Source organism: Eupeodes corollae, chromosome 1 (assembly GCF_945859685.1).
Source record: "Eupeodes corollae chromosome 1, idEupCoro1.1, whole genome shotgun sequence".
Classification (NCBI taxonomy): Eukaryota; Metazoa; Arthropoda; class Insecta; order Diptera; family Syrphidae; genus Eupeodes; species Eupeodes corollae.
Genome location: NC_079147.1, coordinates 232,634,261 through 232,658,728, shown reverse-complemented (window position 1 = coordinate 232,658,728; position 24,468 = coordinate 232,634,261). Strand labels below are relative to the sequence as shown.

At 36.5% G+C, this 24,468-nt stretch overlaps 1 long non-coding RNA gene across 1 annotated transcript in view; it reads left to right on the top strand.

Annotated features, from left to right (window-relative positions):
- Window positions 1-5,532: 5,532 nt before the first annotated feature.
- Window positions 5,533-24,468, top strand: part of LOC129939378 (uncharacterized) — a 242,308-nt gene continuing 223,372 nt past the window's right edge. The window contains exon 1 of the long non-coding RNA XR_008780539.1: window positions 5,533-5,564. This is a non-coding gene — a long non-coding RNA (uncharacterized LOC129939378). The remainder of the gene's footprint in view (window positions 5,565-24,468) is intronic.

Genomic DNA, 24,468 nt, shown 5'->3' with positions numbered 1-24,468 from the left:
TCCTTTTTTTAAATAAGCTTATCGACTCTATAGCAGAGCTCTCAAATCTAAAAAAAAAAAAAACAAACCAGCAAACATTAGTCAACATGAAATGGAACAATTCATTGGAATGATAATTTTCATGTCAATAGTAAAACTAACTGCATCGCGACAATATTGGAACAAGACTATTGGACAATCACAAATATACGAAACTATGGCATGTAAAAGATTTGAAGCCATAAAAAAAATCTTCACTTCAATGACAACAACAATTTTATTCCCTATGGCAATCATGACAAGCTTTTTGAAGTGCGACCACTTTTGAACGGCTTTAGGCAGCAAATTTTACTCGTGCCAAAAGAAGAATTTTTAGCAGCTCATGAACAAATAACATGACCTCAAAACCTCATGAATGGGGATACCAAAATCAAGTCTTGAGTATGGTATCTGGAGTTAGTCATGATTTTGACATTTTTGGAGGTGATCAAACACTCGTCCTGAAGGCGCTTCTGATTTAGGTGTTAGTCGAAATGTCGTAACACTTCTCACGGCAACTGTACCTCATCATAAAATATTCTTTGACAATTAGTTCCAACAGTCCTAAACTCCAGGTTCATCTTACGAAAATTGGTCTATTGCCAATAGGTACTGTGCATCTTAACAGTGTTCCCAATTTTAAAATGCCTTCAGAAAAAGAACTTAAAAAAAGTGAAGGAAATTCTTCATTGAAAAAGTTGCTGTCAAAGAAGGGGTTCGAATAAGTGCTGTCACTTGGGTTGATAACAAGCCAGTTCATAAGCTATCAACATATGTGGGAAGCAAGCCAGCTACTACTACAAAAAAAAGATATTTTCCAAAGGAGTAGTGCGTTGGACTGACATGCCAGAGGTCTTGGGTTCGATCCCTGCCTATGCCATCTAAAGTCTTTTCACGGGTACTGCATCTTGTGAGAAATTGACAAATTCTCCAAGAGTAACTCTTGTCATGAAAAAGTGCTTTCACAAACTAGCCGTTTGGCTAGAAACTGTAGGTCCCCTCCATTCCTGACAACGTTACTCGGACACAGGAATGGTTGAGAGTTGTAAGTCACTAGGCTCTAGTTCGCAAAGGACTGTTGCGCCACCCAATTCATTTTATTTATTATAGAAAAGAGGAAATGTTTAAAGATATTAACTGTCCTCAGGCTATAACAGTTTACAATCAGTATATGGGAGGTGTGGATTTATGTATTGTATTCTATGCTTTGCTTATAAAGAATTCATTTACAGCCCAAAAAAAATGGTATATGAAGTTTTTTTTGATATGATGGATATGTGTGTTGTCAATTCTTGGACTCTGTGGCGAAGAAATAATCCTGAATTTGCTCTTTTCGACTTTAAGCAAGAAATCTTCGCACACCAGTGCAAATCGGGAAAAAACTGTAGTGGCACGGAAAAGAGGGCGCCCTACAATTTTGGCTACTGACGAAAGCAGAGATGGAACTCCACTATGCACGTTGCGAAAGTCATTTTAGTCAAGGAAGCCCAGCATCATCTAATTCCGGAACACGAACTCGGCTTAAAAGACCGACAGCAACACGAGCTAGAACCCAGGACTATCCATTGACCTCAGTGAGAACTTAGAAAGTTGACCACATCACATGCCTGAATGGCAACAAAAACGACAAAAATGCAAGGTCTGTCAACTTAAAACCTACACCAAATGCAGGAAATGTTACGTGTTCTTATACCCCAATGATGAAAGTAACTGTCTGGCTAAATTCCACGAATAATAATAATCATTCATCATTTAGCCTTTTATGCATAAGATTTATAAGAGATTAAAAGATTTATTCATTAATAATAATATTTACAAAAATATTTGAGTTTAAATTTAAATTTCAATCTTAAGGGGTATGGCCGGAAGGGCCGTCAGCCAGATGATAGCCTTAGTTAATAAAATGTCCAATGTTTGTTGTCTTATGTTGCTTTATGTACAATTTTATATTAAAAGTCTTCTCTTATTATCTGTCTTCTATAGTTAAGTGCTATTTTTAAATATTTTGATAGTTTTTTCCAATCTGTTCCATTTAGAATTTCAATGAGTTCCGCTTGTTTCATGTAACTTTTCTGCCATATTTGTAGCCGAATTTCTGCTAGAATCGGGCACCTAGCGATGAAACGCAGTACGTTTTCTCTTTCGTTGGTGTTGCATAAGGAGCAGCTTAGTAATAGGCCATTGCGAAGTCTAATGAAATTAAGAGGCAAAAGTTCACCTCTAGCCCTGAAAATCAATGATATTATTTCAATGTTATGGTTGTCCTTGAAGTAGTTGGATTCTCCTAAATTGTGCTGAAGTAGGGGGTAGAATTCCTTATGTAGTGAACTAGTAGCTTCCTCTATCCTTTTCCCTCTAGATTTGGAGTGGAGCTTTTCAAGTAGACTGTTAAGGTATGGCTTCCATTCTTGTAAATTATCTAAAGTTAGGTTGAAAGAGAGTTCACAAGAGTCCGCTAAGTTTTTCCATTCCTGAAACCATGAGCTTTGCGGCTTTATAATCGAAACAGCAATCTTTTTCGCAACTTTATCCACATGGCTATACCTATACATTAACTTGGTAATTTAGTTGAAGTGCAGTTTAAGCGATGAGAGATGTAAGGGCGATAGACCGGTTTCAATGAGAAGCATGTAGTTAGGTGTTGTGTCGGGTAGTCGGAACTGCCTCTTTAGAAAGAACCTCAGGAGTTTTTCAGTGGTTTCAGACTGATTCCAGCCCCATGATTCCGCAGCACACAGTATTATTGATTCGGACGTTGCGAGAAAAACTTTGTATTTTGCACTAAATGCTAGGTCCTTGTTATGATACACATTTTTCCACACCGTCCCAATTGCCTTTTTCGGATGAAGAAAATTTTTTTACTAGGTGTTTTTCTAGGTTTAAGTTGCTCGTCACAGTGTAACCCAAGTATTGGTATTCCCTCACAGTTTCAACTTGGTCCGCTCCATAATACCATTTCTCGTTTGCAGCCAATCGCCCTGATCCTCTCCGAAACACCATTGTTTTTGATTTGTCAAGGTTTACTGTTAGATTCCCTTTCGAACAGTAATTCCGTAATTTGTTGATCATTAATTGAAGAGATTCAGGAGATTCGGCTTACATGACAAGATCGTCTGCGTACATCAGAACTTTAATCCTGAACCCATCAATTGTTATGCCACACGGAATTTCTTTTATTAGATCTTCGATATAAAGGCAGAAAGCTGAAGGGCTGAGATTGCAACCTTGTTTCAATCCTCTTAAGGCCCGAAATCAATCAGATAAATTTTGCCCATCCTATACTGCATACGTTGTTTTTTTATACATAGATGTCCTCAATAATTTTTCCAAATTTTAAAGACATCCCATCTCTAAACAATTTGAACATCAGAGCCTTACTGTCGATGGAATCGTATGCGGCACGGAAGTCGATGAAACATTAGTATAGTTTCTTTGTCTACGGATATATACCTCTGCAATGTTGGTCAGGCTAAATATATGATCCACTGTGGAGGATCCCTTTCTAAATCCAATTTGGAATTCACTCAGAATATGGTTGCTTTCAATCCATGGTGTGAGTTTTTAAAATTTCCATGAAGATTTTGACCGATGTGTTGAGAAAAGCAATACCTCGATAGTTGGATGGGTCCGTCTTATCTCCTTTTTTGAATATGGGAAAAAGTATTGATTTTCTAAAAGCATCCGGTGTTCTGACTGTAGTGAAAATATCATTGTACACTTTTGTGAGAAGTGTAAGAAACTCCAATGTTGCGTATTTCCAGAATTCATTTGGGATGCGGTCAATCCTGGGAGCTTTGTTGTCTTTAATTTTGGCTACAACTGCTTCGACTTCAGAGATATCTATCTCTCTATCTGGAATTTGATTTTTGACATTTGGTCTAGCGTATTGTATTGGAGAAGCAAAAAGTTTTGGGTTCAGTTGTCCTTCAAAATGATGTCGTAGTGTTTCTGCAGGCGGTAGTGATTTTCCTGAGGATTTGAAATTCCGAGGAGTTTTTGTAGTACGCTAGACTTTCAGCCTGTTTTTTGGAGAGGCTAAGTTTTTTTGCATCTACATAAAGCTTTGTATGTTCGATTTGCTGCAAGATAGTTTTCTTTCAAAGACTGTTCATTTAAATGTTGGTATAGATGAAGAAGCGCAAAAGATTTTCCGGGCAGACTCACAATTCCCTATCATACCAGGCTGATTTTATTTTAAGGGACTTAGTGTTTGGGAGATGTGAGACCGCTGTCGATGTTATCACGCTCTGCAAAGCTTCCATAGTTGGCGAGTGCTCATGTAGACCGTATGCTGTAATACTGCGATTTAGTTTTGCCTGATATATTTCAACACGAAATATTTTTAAAATATTTAAAATGTTATGCATAATAAACCATATATGGGCTCTTATTAACTTTCAATAGGAAGTTTTTGTAATGGGTCTGATTTGTCAAATTGAAAATTTTGACATTTCTCGACGTTTCAAAGTCCCTAGAGTCGAAATTAAAGATTTTTAGAAAGATGTCTGAGCGTGTGTGTGTACGTAGGTTCGTACGTCCGTACGTTCGCAACGTTTTTTTCGTCGTCCAAAGCTCAAGAACCAGAAAAGATATCGATTTCAAATACATTTTGTTATACAGATAATAAGGCAGAAAGATGCAGAAAGGCCTATCAAGAAAATTGCGTGGGTGTTTTTTTTTCCCATAGCAGTTTAAAAAAAGGTAAAAATTCTGGTTAACCCTAAATATCTTACGAACCAAAAACGCAACAGGCTAGAATTAGATTTTATATAATATATTGTAACGTGATATCAAAGAAGTATGTTTTTTGAAAAAAATCCATTTAACGTTTTTTTTTATAGATTAAAAAACTGAAAAAAAAAAATTGTCACCTTCAAAATTTTACGACTAAAATATGATTTCATCTCCAAAACAATTATGTGCAACGAAGAATAATGTTTTTGACATCTGATAAAATTTTGAGAAAAAATCGGATTGGCAGTTTTTTTGTATAAAAAATAAAAATCTAAAAAAACATTACTCAAAGTTGGTAAAAATTGAATATCGATTCATATATCTTTTCAAAAACTTGAAATTTAGGCTCCAAACTTATTTTATTTTATAAGAAATATTGTTTTCAACATTTTATAACATTTTGCAAAAAAATCGAACCGATGTTTTTTTTTACAAAAAATAAAACTCTAAAAAAAAATAATACTAAAACTTGGTAAAAATTTACTTTCGATTTTTACTTTTTTGGAAAATAGGACACGCTGGAAGCGGTAGCGATTTAATGTTGTCGGTTGGCGAATTGTAAAACTTCTAAGGTAATGCCTAGCAATATTTCTTTGGAAGGAAAGCAAATTTTCTTTGGAATTAGCTGCGACTTTATACAGTTTCCAAGCATTCAAAATAGAACTCAAAATTGAAGTAAAAAGCGGCCATCATCATTTTTTCCCTCCGATTTTTATTTTATATGCATTGACCCATTGGCTGAATTGTGTCAAAATTTGTACCCAATCCAATTTCCAATACATAGATTCTCTTGGCATTGAGTGGTAACCACTGTAAAACAGAATACCAATAAAGATTTCGAGGTCTTCTTTGTTGAAATAGAAGTTGTTGTCATTATGTTGTGAAGCGTAAAGACGACTCTGATCCAAAATTAGTTCCATGACATCATTATCGAAAAGAGTTTCAAAAATTTCCACTGGAGATTTGTTTTCCAAAACAGCTTTCATATTTTTTATCTTTAGGTCAAAAAAGTTGGAATAGTACATTGTCATGTCGACATAACTTTCGGACCATAGTGGGTGAGTTTGGGATTCCTTACGTATTAAGGCCCTTATCTCAGACAATGGAACTTCGTCCTAGCTCTCAAAATCGTCATCTCAACATTAGCTGGAACATCATTGGGAATATGATTACTGTCCAAACTTTCCGTGTCTATGTCTTCTTGCTCAGTGTTGAAATCTGCATCTCGGATTTTAATTGTAATGTGAAATATTGCATTGCGTTCATCTTTTTCGATTTCATTTAAGGCATTTGGAAGGTTTTCAAACCTTCTTCCATAAATGGTACAGTGGGAGTATATGGGTTACAGTAAAATTTGATTAAGTGTTTTTTTTTCAAGACCAGATGGATCCTCAAGCGTTGTTTTTCAACTTTATTTTGAACTTCCTTCTTCTGTTACGAATAATGCGATTTGTTCTTAACATTTTCAATATAAGCCTCGTACGGGGGGTCACAGAACTGATCGTCCAAAGTCGGCGGGGATGACTCTCAAAAATTTAAGAGAAATAACGGTAATTAAGCAGGACCGCGAGAATCCACAAGTGGCTCTCAACAAAGCCAATTATGACTGGCCGCGCTTCACCAACGCTTTAGCGAGAAAACTTTGGTCTAGAAACATATCCCCACCTACCGACAGTAATTTGACACATACCGAGATTGACGGATATTTACAACAAATGGACGAGGCAATCCAACGAACCATGGAAAAAGCTTTACCAAAATACAAGGAACGAGACACTACGAACTTGTACCGTAACGCAACAACAGATGCATTGCACAGACACAAAAGTAGACTTCTGACAAGGCTTAAACTTTTGTACCGGAGATTTATTGACCCAAACAATCTACAGGTTAGGAAATTGAAGTCGTCGGTCAATAAGCCTTCTGCCAAGTATCAGTAAGGTATTCGAGAAGGTTATAAATAGAGCTCTGTCCAAGTGGGCTGAGAACAACAAAATAACTCCGGATAATCAGTTCGGCTTTTAGGCGGGACATGACACTATTCATGCTGCGTCTAAGCTTGTTTCTGATATCCAGTGGAACAAATCTAATAGGCAATGTACGGGTGCTTGTCTGGTTGACTTGGAAAAGGCTTTCGACACCGTATGGTTAGAGGGTCTGTATCTAAAGTTAAACAGACTCGGCATAGTAAACCGCTGTTGTATATGTGGCATGCTTAATTGCAGACGGTTTATTGTCAAAATTGGCAATGTAACATCTACTTAAATTTTTGATATTAAAAATGGTCTTCAACAGGGAGCGGTTAACTCGGCGGTCTTATTCAGCATTTACATCAGTGATCTGATAGCAACCCTGACTCAAGCAATAGCGTACGCCGAAGACCTAATTGCGTACAGAACGGCCCCAAATATTGAGGTTATCAAGACTCTTTTGCAGGGTGACTTCGACAAGATTCAGCAATATTGGGATGACTGGATGTTGAAAATCAACTTTCAGAAATGATCAGGACTCCGCTGTATGGAGCCTCAAGGAATACGAGAAAGAACTGGAAAAATCTAGTGATCGTTGGACCAAATCGGCAGCCACTGGCGAATAAAAGTGTAGTAAAGTACCTTGTCATCTGGTTGGATAAGTACTTGTATTTCAACAGATATATGAGTGCTGCTCTTGCCAGAGCTAGGAGAGCCTTTTGACAAAACGGTTGTTTTTTTGTTACCCCTTTTGACAGCAGAGTGAGGTAATTTGCTACATGGTCCTTATCCGGCCGATGATTGCTTATGGGTGCCCGGTATGGTTCAACGTTGTCCTATCTCAAATGGAAAAGATTAGGGTGTTTAAGAGACAATGTCTGCAACGTTGCCTTGGACTACACAATACACCAGAGTCGGAGTACAAACATTACTATTCCAACCAGATTCTATACAACAGAGCCAACATAAACAGAATAAATTATTTCTTGCTGAAGTTTGGTAGGGATCAAATTGCAAGAGAGATGTCGTCGACTAACAGCCTAATTTTTGGGGCTTACTACCCCAACAATGAGTACTGCGAAAGTGCACGTTTAAGTGGCAAAATTCCGCCCGAAGCTTTTCTCTATTAAGACAATCGAGGACTGATACAGCATAGGGAGGCGGTACCGCTAATCTACCACGTCAGCCGTAAAATTGTAGATACCCGACTCCTTTACAGTCCAGATGTCCTCGCACTGGAGGGAGCCGAGTGCCTTCGGTTCAGTATAGGATTATTTCTGATAGGGACCGAAGAGATAGGGTGAGGCAGGAGAACCAGTTTTGGTGGCTTTTCTTTGTTATTCCTTGAATAAGACCTTAACGATCCATCTATGTATAGTTAAATTTTCATTAATTGTATTTTTATGATTATTCCTTTTTTCTTTTTATTTGAAAAGATCCTTTTTTAATACTTTTGCAAGGGTTTCCTAGTCCTTAGAATAAAAAAAAAAAACTATATCCGCCACCTTTTTATTTCTTAACTCGAAAACCTGCAAGCTTTTAAGTAAGACAAATCGACAGACGGGATGGGAAGTTATCGAGTGTGGATCGCATCGCAGACTCTTTTTAATTTTTTGTTACGTATAAATATACGTGACAATTGAGATAAAATCCTCTCCCTTAAATATTTTTAATTTTATCAAAATTTAAATAGCTTAAACAAAAAAACTATCGAAACTTGTCTAATGTCTAAAAATAAACACAAGTGTCAGTTTCCTAGTACAATATGATATGTGGAGTCTGGACAATGGACATCTCTTATTAGTTCCAAAAACTTCCCTTTAGCATACAACACACATCGTTGCTCTTATTCCTAACTCGAAGGATACTAAAATACTTATATGTATGGTATGTGTATATATTCAAGATAAGGCGTCTGTTACCTTTGACAATAAGTGTCATCTAAGCTTTGAATATTGTTTGTTGTATAAAAGTATAAAAGACAACAACACACAGCATCATCCAATGTTAATGAAGGACAAACCAAGAAGGATTGCATTCTAGAGGAAACACATCCTTGGAGTTGCAGTGACCACAAACTTTAGAAACAATAAACCCAGAAACGATATGCTCATCCTTGTACTGTATATATATGTGTGTGTGTGTCTGATGTTCGGTTACGTAGAATGTACATATGCTTTGTGTTTTCTTTTTGTATTTCCTTTCGTGCAGAACACAACAACTTATAGCTATGAACATACATACAAAACAGATGATAAGGATAACAAAAACTACTATAATAAAGGGCAGTAACTGTATATATAGCTTTTAAGAACTTCGGCTTTGTTTGGTGTAATTCATGTTTGCCTGCACTCTCACTGACGTCGTCGGTCGTCGGTTGGTCGTCCGTCATGCACTTCTGCTTTCTGTTTCTGGAAAAGCTATAAGACAAAGAGAAAAGAGGAAAAGAATTGTCACAATGATGGTTAACGCTAACGGTAGTCGGTGTATAGTTTTGAACGTTTCACATAAGGCTGATGGTGGCAGTGAAAAGCATTACCGGATGTAAAGGCAAACGAAGTTTTACATAATTAAATTTTCCTTCTTTTAGCGCTGCTGCAGGATGTGCATATAGAAAATTGTGTCTATATTTTATTTGTATTTTTGAATACGTCCACACACGTAAATCTCAGGCGGATTCCTTGTGAAGATTGTCAAATAAAGGACTTGGAAAGAAGTCTCTGTAACATTTTTTCCCTAGCAACAGTGTAAATGTAGTTTTGACATATGAAATATTGTAAAACTGCAGGTGAGTTGGCAATGATATTATTTTTAATGTGTAAACACCCCTCCACTAACCTCCAACTAAAAGGGCCGATATGACAAGGAAGTTTTCTATTATACTTTTTTCATTTCCCTTCTGAGATGCTTCGTGAAGTTGATAGTGCCGTAGGAAGGTTCATGTCAACAAGAGAAAGTATGTGCGTGGTTTCTACGTCGTCTAGAAGATTCTGATACCTTCATCCTGCTAAAACTTCTATAGTTTCGTTGAAATGGCTTTAAGAAGGCGACGACACACGAGAAGAAAGAAAGTAGGTACGAGTACTTTTTTTTTATATAAATATACGTTTTAAGGCTCCATGCAAGAGAAGAAGGCTTTTTGACTTTTGATCAATGACGCACCAGGATTTTTTTCTACATTTAATGGAAAGGTATTCTTGGTTCTTTACACTCTTGAAAAAGTACAGCAAATAAATCAAATGGATTTTTGTATAATTTTTCAAGTTTTTTTCATTAAACAAATAATCAAGTCACTATGATATTATTATTAAAAGTCAAATTTTGTAGAAGATATGAAGAGTGAAATGAAGTTTAACGTTTGAATTTATGCTTCTTTAGACGAAATACCTGGTTTTCAAGCATTTTTTGATAATTCCTTATTTTTGAAGGATACTAAAGAAGATGAAAGATTGCATGGTAGGATCTTTTAGATTGAGCCTGATAAATGTCAAAAGAAGTACTGAAACTTTAATATGAGTCTATCACCTCATCTTTAGAGGACCACAGTAAATCTTTTTACCATTTTGTAAGACCTTCTTTTAGATAAATTTCATAATTGTATAGTTTTGTATTTATTTGTATTAATTTTTTATTAAATTTACCAATTGCTACAAGATATTGAATATTTTAGATACATGCAAATTTACAGTTACCTGGTTTGACGAAAACTTAAATACAAATTGTACACAAAAATTAAGTTTTTTAAAGTATAATAAGCGCACACTCAAGGGGATATAAGTGCCGTTATTATGCAGACACAGTGTGAGCACTAGGAAAAGGAAAGAGGGGTTGAAAAGAGGTGTTAGTGCACATTGGTTTTAAATTCCTGAATATTGCAATGGCTGGGAAAGACAGAGTGTGGTAAGGAATTCCACATTCGCAAAGTACGGCTAAAGAATGAATCTCTATCTATCTCTGGTACTATCAAGTACCACCGAAGTTGGGCTCGAATGTATATTGATGAGCGTTCCTAGAACCGAGAGTATTACGGTTGAACTGTTTAAGGGGACGAAGGCAACTGTCGTTTTCTCTTGAGTATAAACCGTTAAAAAAGAGTGAAATAGGGTCAGACAAGAAACTTTACGACAATGCTCGTCGCAAATGATCCTTTGATGGTATTATCAACAATCAATCTAAATGCTCTACGTTCAATTCTATCCAAGAGGCTTAAGTAAGTTGCAGGAGCACCAGCCCAGATATGGCAATTATACACAAGCTTTGGACGTATATAAGTCTTGTAGATAATAGCCAGATCAGAGGGAGAGTAAAACTTCTTGCATCGTCTTAGAAAACCCAAACAACTTGCTCCATTTTTGGCGACTTCGAGTATGTGGTCGTTTCACAAAATGTAGTTGGACATACACATACCGAGAATCAGTCTCATCGATGCAAGTGCCCTTTATAGATAATAGAGAGGGAAATATATTTCACTTTATCAATACAAGGCAGCATTGGGTTTTCAAAGCAATAAATTCCACGCGGTTTCTTATTCCACATTGCATAAAGCTGTTTAGGTCGGAATTTAATGAGCTTATCATATTTTGTCGTTGCAGTTCCACATCCGAAAAAGAAGGATGTGAATCTGAAAACGAATACCGAAAGCTAAGAGTTCTATATCTATAGTCAGCGAAACAATGTATTGGATTAGATGTGGCTCACAGGAGATCATTAATACAAATCAGAAAGAGTGTTGGAGATAGAACAGAGCCCTGGGGCGCACCAGCATTTATTTTGTGATTTTCAGACATGAAACCATCTAATACGAATCCATCCAATACAACTTGTATTAAACGATCTGAAAGGTAATTACTAACCCAATGAAGAAGAGATTCGCCATTACCAAAAGCACACAATTTTGATAAGAGTGCCTGATGCCTAAGCCTATCAAATGCTTTTGAAATAACAAGTGCAATAATCTTACCTTCTCCGAAACAATGTAAAGATATGCTTCACTGTTCAGTGAGATAAACCATGAGATCACCAGTGGACCTATTGCTACAAAAGCCGTATTGTCGGTCATTAAGAAGCTTTCGATCTTCGAGATATTTCTTGAGCTGATAATTAATCAGCGTTTTCATGATCTTGGAGTGCAATCGGTCGGTTATTAGAGGGTGAGGAAGATTCGAAATTTTTGGGAATAGGCTGGACAAATGTGGTTTTCCATCCACTCGGAACGTGACCTAAGGAGTAGGACAGATAAAAAAGCTTAGTCAGTGTTTTTGCCAGCGTTGAAGAACACCTCTTCAGATCAATAGCGGGAATACCATCCGAGCCAGTGGATGTATGAATGTTAAGATCTTTAAGAAGTACCCGTAGCGTGATGGTTAGTGCGTTGGACTTTCAGTCGTTCTTTGACTTCCAGAGAGATAGCAAGTGTTTACAAGTGATTACTAGTTAATTTTAAATTAAAAAGTGCATTTGTAGGGTTTTAAAATTAAGAAGGCAGTAAGCCACAGTTTCTAACAATTAATCGGTAGCCTAGTGGAGGTGGCGTCCGAACACAACGCCAAGGGTGGTGGGTTCAAATCCCGTGCGGAGCGCACCAAAAATATAGAAGCTTTTTTTCACAATCATGAAATCGACGATTTTATACATTGGGGAAAAAAGCAAATGGAGAAGGAGAGGAAAGCAGGGGTATCGAAAGATACCTCTGCCAATACATCATGTGATGTTAGTGTTGTGCAAGCAGCGGTACACAAAATCAACGAAACACAATCAGACCATACATCGGACCACTGGGCAATAGTGAAGAGAAAGAGGCAATCTCCCAATTTGGTGAAGCGAACCAATCCTGTTAAGCGGAACGCCAATAAAAAAAAATACAGGCAAAAACGAAAGGTGTGACGTCAGATCACGAAACCTCAGAGAGTGACGACGCTGAGAGCATAGACTACATCTCAGAGGGTGGAGAAGGGCAGTATAGGTCTCCGAAATATAGGATAAAGATCCTATCGGAGCCAGAACCGTCAACAAATACATCGATGGAGGTGGAGGTGAACCAAATCCTCCAACAAGAAAATTCACTGATGGCGGCCCTGCAAACTAAACAGGCAGCCATCAGTAAGTTCGAAGACAGCTTAAGGAAACTAAAGGAGGAAATGGAGCCACTCCTCAGCCAACTTAAGCTGAGGCAGGAAGCGCGCCGACAACAAGAGGCAGCGCAACGGCAACTGCAACAAAAACAACAGCAGCAAAAACAAAAGCGGCAAAAACAACCAAAGCAGCAAAAACAAACACAACCCAAACCAGCTTCCAAGAACACAGGAGCGGAGGAAAAGAAAAAACCGCCATCAGCAGTGGCAGGCCCAGATGTTGAAGGCCCATCGACCTCAACGAAAGCAGTGCAGCAACAACAACAGCAGCAGCAACAACAGCAGCAGCAGAAACAGCAGCAACACCAGAAACAACCACAGCCCAAGAAAGAGAAGGTGCCACCTATTAGGACCTACCGGGTTGACATACAGGACATTAAACAGGTATGTAAGTCGGCCACTAAGGGCAAATTTCTTATACAAATTTTGAATGAAAAAAAAAGAGCTATTCGGTCCAGTGCTTCTCACTGGCCGAATACAAACTCGTAAAAGAGTTACTAAAAGAGGTCCTTTTGAAGGGCATAAGTTCCTTCACGGAACCGGAGGAGCTCTTAGCTGAGCTCCGCCAAAAAGCCAGTGACGATCTCGATTTTATCGGGGTCAAGCCTTTCACTATGGTGAAGTCCAGACGAGGGGGTTATAGGCTGCCAATGTTCCTCGTAACATTATCGCCCCAAAGCAGTTTTAATAGTGTCGAGAGAATCGAATCTCTCGACAATCAAGCTGTACGCTGGGAGACATTAAAAAGGTACGACGACATTCTACAATGTACGAAGTGCCAGAGGTTTGGCCATGCCAATGCCAACTGCAATATGCAGTTGCGTTGTGTCAGGTGCGGAGAAACCCACAGAGAAGGAGTCCAGACGAGGGGGTTATAGGCTGCCAATGTTCCTCGTAACATTATCGCCCCAAAGCAGTTTTAATAGTGTCGAGAGAATCGAATCTCTCGACAATCAAGCTGTACGCTGGGAGACAATAAAAAGGTACGAGGACATTCTACAATGTACGAAGTGCCAGAGGTTTGGCCATGCCAATGCCAACTGCAATATGCAGTTGCGTTGTGTCAGGTGCGGAGAAACCCACAAAGAAGGAGAATGTAAGCTGGGGAATGAGCGGGTTGAGGATTTGACCCTGCTCAAGTGTGTCCTTTGTGGAAACCAGAGGCAATCGGCTAGTTATAAGGTTTGCCCTAAGGTCCAAGAAATTAAACAAAAACAGGCCAGTCAAAAAGCCGAAAGAAGTCGAACAGTTCGACAGGCTCCAATAGAAAAATTCGTGGATCCCAAATTCTCTTACGCCCAAATGGTGTCAGGGAGTGGAAACACGAGACAGGCTCCACCAACGGTTGCCCCAAAGGCCCCTGTGCCTAAGGCACCAGAGGTGCAGCCTGACATTGTAGCCTTGTTGTTGAGCATTCAAGGTCAACTAACAGGACTGCAAAGTCAAATAAAGGAGCAAGGCAAAAGGGTAGATCATCTCTACTCTTTGTTGCCTGGCCTGGCACAATTTAGACAATAATTGGCGCGCTGCCGGAGACTTCGCCTAAAAGTCCTAGCTGTGAATGTAAATTCACTGATTAGGATTGAACGAAGAGCCAATATGTTCCAATTGTTGACAGACTACAGTCCCGATGTGTTTATGGCTAGCGAAACTAAGCCACAAACACAAATTGGCTCATAAAAATTACAATATAGTAAGAAGAGACCGGCCCGACTCCACTCAAGGGGCGGTGTCGCTCTCTTTATACGAAAAGGCATTAATTATAAAGTCGTATATAACAATGAATTGCGAAAGCTCAAGACGCTAGAAGTTTGCGTTATATACATCTCTCTCACTCAAGGGAAGCGTATGTATATGATTGCGGCTTATGCGGTTGGAGCTCCGCAGGTTACTTACTTTGCTTCAGAACTCGAGATTCTTTTTAGGGAACTTAAGCTGAACTTGGAAGAAAACTATTTCATCTTGGCCGGTGATTTGAACGCAAAACATGAATATTGGGGAAATCAACATAATAATCCCAGAGGTAATCATCTTTTTAATTTGATGAATCCTTACAGCGTTGAATATGGCGTCGACCTGCTGGCTAGCGAAAAGCCATCGTATCCAAGAAGCGGCTCCTTTCTGGATCTTTTGCTGTACGACACTAGACTGACAGTAACAGACAAAGTGGGTAATCACCCGCGAAACTGCTTACAGACAGTCGAGTACGACAGTGATCACTGCGGAATGGCTGCTGTAATGCAGATTCCGAACGAACGCGTGGAGTTGGAGGAATACGTTGCAATGCATTCTTACAATTACAGTAAGATGCGTTGGCCTCGTTTCACCAACGCCTTAGCGAGAGAACTTCGTTCAAGTGACATAGCCCCACCAAACAACAGAAACCTGACAAATACAGAAATTGACCAACATTTACAACAGATGGACGAAACATTAAAACGAACGATGGAACGGACAATCCCAAAGTACAAAGAACGGGACCAAATGGACTCTTACAGAAACGCGACAATTGACGCACTACGTAGGCACAAGAGCGGCTTACTGACAAGACTCAAAAACTTGCACAGACGACCTACAGACCCACGCGACTTGGAGGTTAGGACACTGAAGTCGTCCATTAAAAATGTCAATCTGTTGATTAAGGAGAACTACAGGCTATCAATTAACAAGTACTGGGACCGCAAGATCCGGTCAGTTAATTCGAGTGACCCTAGTATGTTCCCCAAAATCAACAAGATATTCAGAACGAAAAACGATAATGACCTTCCGTGTCTTAAACTCCAAAGAACTGAAGAGAACAGAGACTTACTCAGGACAGCGCAAATAGATCCAGAGAAAGCCATCTTTGACGATGACTTTTACATAATTGAAGATCCGAAGGAAAAAGTGGAGGCGGTGGGAGCTGCTTTCCAGCAAGTGTACAAGGTGAATGTTAGCATTCGCCCCAACCACGACCTGGAAAACAGAGCCCTACTTAATCACTTTTACCTTCGAAATGATCTGAGAACCGCGGTTCAATGACGATTCCTTGGCAAATGCCATAATCGCCGAGCAAACGGGCCCAAGTCCCTTGTTAGTGACGAAGGTTGAGCTTCAGCTCATCTTTTATTCAATAAAAAACTAAAAGTCTGCAGGTGTCGATGGTATATCCAACGTTGTACTAAGACATGTACCGATGGAAGCAATTGACGTATACACCACACTCTTCAACAATGCACTGAATAATGCTTATTATCCAATGCATTGGAAGACCACCGTGGTGCATCCTCTCCCGAAAAAGGGAAAGAACAATTCCAACAAGTCAAATCTTCGGTCGATAAGTCTTCTTCCGAGCATCAGCAAAGTTTTCGAAAAGATCATTAATAGGGCTCTGACTAAGTGGGCTGCGGACAACAAAATAATTCCGGATAAACAGTTCGGGTTCAAGGCGGGTCATGACACAATTCATGCTGCGTCTAAACTCGTTTCTTATATCCAATGGAATAAATCAAAACAACAATGCACAGGTGCTGTTCTGGTTGATTTGAAAAAGGCCTTTGACACCGTATGGTTAGAGGGTCTTTACCTAAAACTGAGCAGGCAGGGCATTAGCAAGTCATTGTTGTATATACTTTATGATATGCTTAACGGTAGAAAGAAAAAATGGTATTCAACCGGGAGCGGTGAGTTCGCCGATTCTCTTCAGCATTTACACCAGCGATCTGATAGGTAGTCTTACAAAGGCAATTGCGTACGCCGACGATCTAATTGCGTACAGAACGGCCCGAAAGGTTGAGGTTATTAGAATTCTCTTGCAGCGTGATTTCGACAAGATTTAGCGATATTGCGATGACTGGAAACTGAAACTAAATGTCCAGAAGTCAGAGACAATTCTGTTCCGGACTCCGTTGGCTGGGGCCACGAGGGATACGTGTTAGAATTGGCGCAAGATGGTCATCGTTGATCTTCACGGGCAGCCATTAGCGAGCAAAAGTGTAGTGAAGTACCTCGGTATCTGGTTAGATCAGTATTTATATTTCGACAGACATATAAATGCTGCTCTGACCAGGGCCAGAGGAGCCTTCGATCTGACGAAACGGCTGTTTTTTAGCAGTCGGCTTGACCCCAGAGTGAAGGTAATTTGCTACATGGCCCTCATACAGTTGTCCTGTGTGGTTTAACGTTGCCCCTTTCCAGATGGAGATGTTTCGGGTGTTCGAGCGGCAGTGTTTACGACGCTGTACCGGCTTATACCGAACAGCCGAATCTTCTTATGTGCATTACTATTCAAACGAGGTCCTATACAACGGGGCTCGAATCAACAGAATTGACAATTTCGTGATAAAACTCGTTTGAGGTCACATTGCAAGAGCTATGTCTTCGACCAACAATTTAATTTTCGGGGCGTTCTATCCGAACGACGAGTATTTTGAGAGTGCACGCTTGAGCGGCTTGATTCCTCCAGAGGCATTCCTCTTTTTAGATAGATGCGGTCTGATACAGGATAGATTGGCAGTTCCGTTAATCTACCACGTCATACGAAGAAGCGTGGATAGGCGACTCCTGTACAATCGGGACGTCATGGCACAAGGCGGAGCGGAGTTAAATAGTATTAGGGTTTAGTTTTTAAGTAGAATAGGCATAGTGGCACGAAAAAAAAAATAAATAAAAAAAAATTTAAAAAAAAAATAAAAAACAATAACAAAAAGCATTAATAAAAAAAAATAATTAATAAAAAATAAAAAAAAAAAAAAGACAACAAAATATGAAAAACAAAAATGCTAGATAGTTAGATTTGCTGCTGTGGTTGTTCTAGTTTTAAGTAGTTTATAGGTAGAATAGGTAGTTTAAGTTAGCTTTAAGTTTTATTTAAGGACCTAATTTTAAGTAGTTTGTAAGTAAAAATAAAAAAGGATATTGATATTAGTTTTTTTTTAAATTTTCTAATAAATACAAAAATAAATAAAATTAAAATGAAGTAAAATAGATCTTAGGGCCGAAAGGCATTAGTTTTAAGTGTTATAGTTTAACTTAGAGTGTCCGTATGGGACCATTAAGTTAGTTGTAAGTTATGGATAATAAGGCTAGTTTTATGAATTTTTGTCTAGCTTTAAGATAGGTTTAAGAATGAATTAATAAAAATGAATAAAAAAAAAAAAGTGCGTTGGACTTTCATGCAAGGGGTCTTGGGTTCAATCCCTGCCTGCGCCACATAACTTTTTTTACGGATACTGCCTCTTGGGAGGAATTGACAAATCCTCTAAGAGTAATTCTTTTCATGAAAAAGTGCTTTCTGGACTTTTGCACAACCTATTTTATTTACGATCTTTTAGGACCCTCGTCACAGTATGAGTGCAAAAAAATTGGTCCCATAGAATCACTAAAGCGCTCAATTGCAGGCGTAGCCGTAACACTCACTGGCATCGTTGAATTGGTGGGGAACTGTCTAGCAAAGTGATTAGCTTTCTCTAAAGAACTAACAAATCCAGTGTCATTGACATTAAGTGTAGGAACCGCGGAAGAGAAAGAGTTCCTCATGTTTTTTTTTTACAAATTACCAAACATTTGTATTGCCTTTGGGACATGGCAGTATTTTCGCCGTAATTTTTGGTCATTTAAAAATTTGGTCCGTCAAATAGGGGCGTTGCAAGCCTTCCGGGCTTGTTTGTTTAAACTTTTTCCATTTTTTCTAAGAAGTTTTGGCTTCATTGCAACTAAAACTTACTTCTTTAACCCTAATAACCTCTTTACAGCTCGCATCGAACCATGCGTTTTCTTTAGGTGTGATGCTTTTAACTCTATTCGGGATAAAGGTTCTCATTCCCAGGAGAATCAAACTTGTGATCATCATCAGCGCTGGCGTCAACGTCAGTATCGAGGAAGCATAGTGATCTGTTAGAGATCCTAAAATAATTATTGAGACTGTCCCAGTTCTCCTAGCGGCCTTTTCTTCAACTGAAGACTTTTTACACGAGAAATTTTAAACACTTTGCTCAGGAAGTTCAATTGAACTTTTTGCTCTCTTAAGTTTTCCACTAAGATTTCTTTCCATACTTAGATTCTTCATAAAGCACACTTCTAGATAATTGAATTATTTCACCACCTCAATCAAGTCATCGTAGCTCCATCTTTCATTTGAGCTATTTCTTCCACCTCCGTTCTTAAATATCTTTATTTTAGATTCACTTAAATTGGCCTTAAGATTCCACTTTAGACAGTACCTATGCAACTGGTAGATCATTAGTTGCAGTGATTGTGATGAATTGGAAAACAGCACAATTTAATCGGCATAGAATAGTGCATTGATCGTTGTCCTGGCGAACTTCACTCCACCTCCAATGCTGTCAGCAAAGTCATCCAGAAAGAGCGCAAATAGAAGATGTACACCCCTGCCCGACGATGGTTTCAGTCTGAAACTATTAGGAGTTTTCCTTTTAGTATCATTTTACATATTTCTGAGGACTTTACCAAATGTCCTGGACATCCCTAGTTCATAAAGTTTGTATAAGAGCTCATTTCTGTCCACAGGATCAAACAATGCTTTAAAACCTACGAAGAAATAGTAACGTTTCTTTTTTGTTTAAATGAAAGTTCGGTCGACCGTGGAGTTACCGGCTTGAAACTCCTTCAATAAACCATTCTGTGTAATCCGAGTCGTCTTTGAAAAATCGACGTACAAATTTTGTATAAAGCGTTCAAAAAACTTACTACACTATAATTGTCTGGGTTTTAAGTACTTCCTTTTTTGTGGATAGGAAAGATTAAGGACTCGTTAAGATAGATATGGTTCAACTCCGAAGTAATCTTATTTATCAGCTCATTGGTGCCGTACTTTTAAGATTCAACTGGTCGCAAAAGGTGTAGATAATAACATCATCTGCATAAATATGTACCCCAAAATGTTGAACAACATCAGTTTAGTCATTGATGAACAAGAGAGGTCCAAGGACTGAACCCTGAGGAACCCTGTTCATATTATAGGGACTGGATGCTCCGATGTCAGTTTTTATTGATTGACTACTATTTAATAAATAGCTCTGAAAGAATTGAATGAATCCTTGAAAAATGGAAATAATTGCTTAACTTGAACAAAAGGATTTACATAATATTCTATGCTATCAAACGCTTTTAAAAATTCAAGCAAAACCATTAAAATAATTTGTCTACGATCTAGAAACTCACGAAAATCAGTTGTGACCTTCGAAGCAACAGATTTAAGCAATGTTTGCTACGAAAGCCTGATTGCCATTTAGTTAAAGGGTTATGAATTTCCAAGAAAGTTATTATTAGATCAGCCAAATTTGTTTCTGTTACTTTGCTGAAAAATAGAAGTAGACTTATTGGTCTTAAGTCGGATGGTTCAATTGCATTATTATTTTTTGAAATAGGTAGAACTATTGCACTTTTCCATTGCTCTGGGATCCCACTATTATAAATTGATGAATTAATTATGTGTAGTAGGGAAGTTATTATGACATTTAAAACTAATTTAATAAACTTTAGAGGGTTGTTATCCGAACCTGAGTGAATCGATCTAATAGAAATAATTAACTCACGAGATTCAACACAATTAAATTCTAAAGCATTATCATTTTCACTGACTTCAAATTAGGTGTGGACCTAAGGCATAGGTTGATCAAATACCGACTTCAGCACTTGTGGGTCTAAGGAGTATTTAGATAAGTTTTTGTCCCTAGTTACACCAATTACTCTTAGGTTTCTCCAAAGCTCCTTGTAACTTAAAGAGAGATTGAGGTTTTGAGAGAAGGATGATCTTTTTTTATAACGAATGAGACTTGAAACTTGCGAGAGAAAATATATTAGTTCTTATTATACGATGAAGGATTTCTATTATATCTCCTTAAAAACTGATCCCTTTTAAGAATAAGCATTTCAATTTGACACACACAACCACGATGCTTTGACGGCGTATCGGCAGTCCAAGGACTTTTTCACCTCTAATGCTTGTTAAAAATTTAAATTCACTCTTTTTATTAATCATCACGCAATGAACATAATAACTCATACAAAAAAGTATGAAAAATCCCGTCTACTCAAAACTATTTCAATTTTATGTTAAAAAGCATAGCTTAGATTTTTGTTTCTCATGAAACAATAAAAGTTGTGAAAATATGAAAACATGTATATTCATAAAATTTCTATTTGTGTATGCATACAAGAAGAAAAACAAAAACAAAAAACACATAACATACCAAAATAGGTTCAGAGAAAAATGTGGAAAATTACTTTTAACTTTTACAGGACATTTACCACTTCCCTGTTGTTGTTAAAATGTCACGTGTTTTGTGTCCATTTCGATTATAAAGTCACACAAAAAGTGAGAACAAATACCAACCCCAATCGAATATAAACTTTGCTGTAGTTGTTTAAACTTTTCTGAGTTATATTTTTTTCTATTTCGTGGTATTTGGTTTTTCTTTTCCTTTTTCCTTTTTGTGTTATGCATTTTAAGTTACTGTAAAACTTAAAACCGAAGTCAAAGATTAAATTTATTTACATTCCAAAAATAATTGAACTATAGGAGGAAAGTAAAAATAGAAAAAAAGTTAAAAATTTAGTTTTGTGGTTGGGAGCTAGTGTAGCGTATTAGTGAGCACCATTTACATCTTTAAATACAAACCATGTGTATTTCTATAGTAAAGTCACAGTTAAAATAAACAAATATTTCAAAAGCGATACAAGCAACCGTTATAATATGAAACAGAGACATTTTTGTATTTTTGAAGTTTTTAATTTTTGTCATAAAATGTTTTTTTCAAGAAGAGGTTTAATTTTGAATAGACGGCTTATTGGACAGATGTGACTTTTAAAGATATTATCTTTTTACATTGGCAACCCTAGTTCTTAAAGTTTGGTTGACATTGTATTTAAGCTCCAGAAAATATTATTTTATTTATTGTTAAAAAAAAAGTTTGTTTTGTTGGGCAAATAGTTTTAAATTTCTATTAATCTACAATCTACATTTTCAAAGGTGAGCAGTTATTAAGCTTTGTATATTATTGAAACCATCACTTAAAATGATGAGGAAATAACCTCTATGCGGCTCCTGACGAAACTGAAATGGAAAGAGGCTAAGGTTCAATAATATCGACGATCTTTAGACTTGCAACTCCAATCACTTCAAATCGAGGACTTTTCCCTCTTAGAACGGATTGTGAAAGCCTCATACCCACAAGAAGGACTCGGCCAAAAGAAAGACAATACAAAAAAGAACCATGGTTTGACGAAGAATGTCTAAAAGCTCGTAAAACATCATTTGCGTGGTTGAGAATCTTCCGTAACTTCACCCAAGGAATATTTAAGGGTTTTTATATAGAGGCCAATAAGAAGTTTAAAAAAGAGGCTGGGATGCGACCCACACTGATAACTTCCCATCCCGTCTGTCGATTTGTCTTGCTTAAAAGTTTGTCTTTATGTACTCGTAACAAATTTGCGTACTCTTTTTGTAGATTTTATTTTTTATATGAAAAAACGGACTGTTGGATTTTTATATTAAAATTACTGAATATCGAAAACAATATTTTTTGTGAAATAAAATAAGTTTCAAGCCAATATTTTTAAGTTTTGAAAAGCTGTTTGACCCGAAAGTAAATTTTTACCAAGTAAAACTTGGTATTGTTTTATTTAAGAGTTTTATTTTTTGTAAAAAAAAACTGTCAATTCGATTTTTTAAAAATTTTACCAACAATATTTCTTATGAGATAAAATTACTTTAAAGCCAATACTTAAAATTTTTAAAGAGATATTTGAGTCGAAAATCAATTTTTACCAACTTTTATACATTTTCTTTAGGTTTTTATTTTTTGTAAAAAAACTGTCAATTCGATTTTTTTCAAACTTTAATTGAATGTTGACAGCAAGATTTTTTGAAAGATAAAAGTAAATTAAAGCCAATATCTCAACGTTTTGAAAAGATATTTGAGTCGAAAATCAATTTTTACCAACTTTTATAAATTATTTTTTTTAGGTTTTTATTTTTTGTAAAAAAACTATCAATTCGATTTTTTTCAAACTTTAATTGTATGTTGACAACAAGATTTTTTGAAAGCTAAAAGATAATTAAAGCCAATATCTCAAAGTTTTGAAAAGATATTTGAGTCAAAAATCAATTTTTACCAACTTTTATAAATTATTTTTTTTAGGTTTTTAGTTTTTGTAAAGAAAACTATCAATCCGATTTTTTTCAAACTTTAATTGTATGTTGAAAACAAGATTTTTTGAAAGATAAAAGATAATTAAAGCCAATATCTCAAAGTTTTGAAAAGATATTTGAGTCGAAAATCAATTTTTACCAACTTTTATAATTTTTTTTTAGGTTTTTATTTTTTGTAAAAAAAACTGTCAATTCGATTTTTTTCAAACTTTAACTGAATGTTGACAACAAAATTTTTTAAAAGATAAAAGTAAATAAAAGCCAATATCTCAAAGTTTTGAAAAGATATTTGAGTCGAAAATCAATTTTTACCAACTTTTATAATTTTTTTTTTAGGTTTTAATTTTATGTAAAAAAACTGTCAATTCGATTTTTTTCAAACTTTAACTGAATGTTGACAACAAGATTTTTTGAAAGATAAAAGTAAATAAAAGCCAATATCTCAAAGTTTTGAAAAGATATTTGAGTCGAAAATCAATTTTTACCAACTTTTATAAATTTTTTGTTTAGGTTTTTATTTTTTGTAAAAAAAACTGTCAATTCGATTTTTTTCAAACTTTAATTGTATGTTGACAACAAAACTTTTTGAAAGATAAAAGTAAATTAAAGCCAATATCTCAAAGTTTTGAAAAGATATTCGAGTCGAAAATCAATTTTCACCAACTTTTATAAATTTTTTTTTTAGGTTTTTATTTTTTGTAAAAAAAACTGTCAATTCGATTTTTCTCAAAATTTTTCAGAATGTTTAAAACAATATTTCTTATAAAATAAAATAAAATTGTAGCCTTAATTTCAAGTTTTTGAAAAGATATTTGAATCGATATTCAATTTTTACGAACTTTGAATAATGTTTTTTTTTAGATTTTTATTTTTTATTAAAAAACTGTCAATTAGATTTTTCTCAAAATCTTATCAGATGTCAAAAACATTATTCTTCGTTGCACAAAATTGTTTTAGAGATAAAATCGTATTTCAGTCGTAAAATTTTGGAGGTGACAAATTTTTTTTTTCAGTTTTATTGATTTAAAAAAAAACCGTTATATTGATTTTTTTCAAAAAATATACCTGTTTGGTATCACGTTACAATCTATTATATAAAATTTAATTCAAGTCTTTAGCGTTTTTGGTTCGTAAGATATTTAGGGTTAACCAAAATTTTCACCATTTTTTCAAACTGCTATAGTAAAAAAACCACCCACGCAATTTTCTTGAGAGCCCTTTCTGCATCTTTCTGCCTTATTATCTGTATAACAAAATTTATTTGAAGTCGATATCTCTTCTGGTTCTTGAGCTATGGACAACGAAAAAAACGTCGCGAACGTACGGACGTACGGACGTACGGACGTACGGACATACGGACGTACGGACGTACGGACGTACAAACGTACGTACACACGCACGCACAGACATCTTTCTAAAAATCTTTTATTTCGACTCTAGGGACCTTGAAACGTCGAGAAAA